Source organism: Alosa pseudoharengus, unplaced genomic scaffold (assembly GCF_046254945.1).
Source record: "Alosa pseudoharengus isolate Yale_2024_CS ecotype anadromous, Long Island Sound unplaced genomic scaffold, YU_APseudo_1.1 YU_APseudo_1.1_scf_4, whole genome shotgun sequence".
Classification (NCBI taxonomy): Eukaryota; Metazoa; Chordata; class Actinopteri; order Clupeiformes; family Clupeidae; genus Alosa; species Alosa pseudoharengus.
In genome coordinates this window covers 32,396,735-32,399,941 of record NW_027468774.1, presented here as the reverse complement: position 1 = coordinate 32,399,941, position 3,207 = coordinate 32,396,735, and the positions used below count along the sequence as shown (strand labels likewise).

The 3,207-nt window shown below is 40.6% G+C and overlaps 1 long non-coding RNA gene across 1 annotated transcript; it reads left to right on the top strand.

Annotated features, from left to right (window-relative positions):
• LOC143103190 (uncharacterized) lies at nucleotides 1-1,590 on the top strand. The gene is made up of 2 exons (XR_012982745.1): nucleotides 1-485; nucleotides 999-1,590. It is a non-coding gene; the product is annotated as an uncharacterized LOC143103190 (long non-coding RNA).
• The last annotated feature ends 1,617 nt before the right edge of the window (nucleotides 1,591-3,207 follow it).

The following is a 3,207-nucleotide window of genomic DNA, read 5'->3' as shown; positions in this document are numbered from 1 at the left end:
GAAAAAAAATGCCTCTGCACTCAATTGGATAGACCTACAACCAATCAGAGCAACGGAGTGTGTGACGTATGTTAAGCGACGCATAGTTGATGTCAACAGAACTCAACTGCACGCTAGAAGAAGAAAATGTGAGCGATTTTCGCAGGTGTAAAAATAATGTAAGGATACACGGAGTTCTTCAACACACGAACCTCATTTTTGAGAGAAACAGTAAAGGTGAATGCATATACGATCAAGTTATCCGTTTAGGATTACAACTCCACAACACTGCAAACAAATCGCATCGCATTTGTCGGTCCTGTCAGAACTTTATAACACGGTTGGAACGCGACATGCCCGTGTTTAAAAAATGGACAGAAGACGAAGGAGACCAGCCTGAAGAACCGTGTTCATCTGAGGCATCAGAGACGCCCCGGACTCTGAAGAAGTTCTGCCCCAATCCGTCAACTCCAACCGGTACAAAAACGCGAAGAAGCATTACAGAGGTAAGCTTGTTAATACATTTCTACTTCTTATGATATGACTATGAGAATAACCTCGATTGCCACGTTTCACATGAGTTAATAGTGAGTCGTGATTATTGTCCAATGTGATAAACACTGTGCATTCCCACACTCCTCATTTCCGTGAAATCTATCTATGATTAAATCATCTAGTCATATTTTGACATGCCTAGTATTCTGGAAGCCAGCCCGAATTTCAGTGTAGTGTGAGCAAATGTTACCAGGATAAACTTGTACCTGATGTGTAAGTTGGCCTCTGTCACTTTGTCAATATGTAGAAACTTCATTTTGTAATGGACTAGCATGTTATCCAACCCCCACTTCTGTGCTCTGCACCTCTGTGGGGGGTGGGCAGTGCTTCTCTGACCTGCTCAGCAATTGCATCTGGTGTCACCATATTTAACAGTCTGTATTTTCCAATGTATTGTCAATGCACGTTATACTTATTAGGCTATACTGTAATTCTTCACACTGATGTGTTCACTTATATTTCAGGTTGTCACCCATTTTCCATCCACTTGACCTCCACCTGGAACACCTAAACAATTTTCTCAAATCATTTATGAGAGGATTGGGACCAAACATGTCAGAAATGTCAGCAGCCAGAATCAGTAGGTCCATTGGCATCGTCAAAGAGCTAATGGACAAAACGGACACAGAGCTGGAGCTGACAAGGCCGGCTGGCATTCATCATGTGGCCCGAGAACAGGACGTTTTAACACTGGTAAACGTTTTCAGGGAGACACAACTTTCCCAACAAAAATCACCCAGGCAGGCAGTCTCATGCATTCCCGAATTTCAAGAGAAACGTATTGGCAAAGCTGAATTACCAGGAGAAAATAATGGACTGGCAAAATGTGCCTATTTAAATAATTAAGTAAATGTGAAATGTAAATGGTGATGGTAATTTGTAAATATTGTTTTCGTAAATGACAATGTAATTAATTGTTTTCATATAATAGTTTAGTAGTATCCACATTCTTGAAAACATTTTTGTGTTTTCTTATTGGTTGTATGTTCAAAGTTCAGCGTATATCTTCAAACATTACCTATTATGTGTAGATATTAAAAATCTTTATTGACATGTCTTATTGTTTGTCTTTAAATGCAGAAACATCACCAACCAGTAGAGAAGTATAAACCATTTTAATTTTATTCAAAAATATTAATGTAACAGAGGTAAAAAAAAAGGCATTTGCACAACAACAGGACTCTGAAGCTACAAATTTGAGCCTGAATTTGAAGCTAGCCTGAGATCTTCAACATTGACAAGCCTGATTCCAAGTTACTTGGGGATGATTGTATCTTATCATCCTCATCCTCGTCAAAGTAACCAGTGTAATCCATGTCAACCTGAACACGGTCATCCTGAACAACAGTCATCAAACAAATTAGTTTGACTCTGTTCGATGTCATCAAAAACCTCATGCATAATTCATAGTATCTCTTTTGCATGTTCCAGCTTGTATGTAGGGAGATTATGGATAATGAAGTCCAGGTCAAATATCTGTGTGCACTGTTCTAAAACTGATCAATGAGTTCATCTCCAAAACCAGTGCAGGCTGTGTCGACTGTGTAAAGTGGTATGTTTTTATGGTCCTGAAGTAAACTACTCCTGTAAATTTGTAACAGTTCCCTGATCAAAAGTGTGCCCTTAGGTGTGACTATTCTGTGTTTGTGGTGTGATGAAACCTCCCCTTGAAAGTGTTCATATTTGGGGATTAGCTCCCCACAACCTTCAGGTTCACAAGAACAAACAGAATGGCAGTGAGTGCAGCACAGATGTCCTAGATCGATCAACAGATGTGGTGTGTTCCTCAAAATGGCAGTACAAAGCTTTCCGCAGACAACTAGTGACTCCATTAAAGTACCGTCTTAACTGCTGGGTCAAGCTTTGTACTAACATCCCTCACAATCCAGTGTAGGCACTCCAGTGTATGGCCAGGTACTTTAATCAGACCCACTCTGATGTTTGTTCTGTTTGGGCTCAGGGCCAAATTTATTGGATTGTCCATCTGAAGCTGTTTCATAACCCTGGCTCTGGATTCCCGATCAGCAGAAGCGGTCAATGTCAGCACAGGTGTACCTGGAATATATAGCAGTACAAAAAGCAACCAATAAGTAACAGTAAAAATAAGAAATTATGAGTAGTATCATTTAGTAGTTTTTAATGACTGTACTGACATCTAAAAAGAATACATCACTTATAAGGGGTACAGTGACTAGCCTACCAATATGGGTATGGTGCTTGAGTACATAAAGCAACACCCAAATGCCCTTCTGCCCTTTTGCAGCCTGACCACTGATAGAAATAAAACAGTAACCTACATTTGAATGTTTTAACAGCTAGTTCGCTACAATCACACTAACGTTATGATTGTACCAAGTCTGAGTTAGCGAACGTACAACGATACCTAGGCTACTATGTTTACAACATGGGATTCATATCACGACATTGGGAGTTATTTACTAAGTCAGACAGTTAGACTCTCTTACCATTTGTAAGTTAGATGAACTTCGTCCATGACGATACCCATTACGTTGGCTTGAAAAACATCGGAGCCTAGCATGTCCCTCCACTTGTTGTTCAGCAGCCAGGATTCCGGGCTTCAAAAAAGGACCTGGCAACGACCGCTGGCTATATCCACCTCGTCGAGCACGCCGAGTTGCATCGCCGTGATGCCCATTTCAGTTGCTTCGGCAA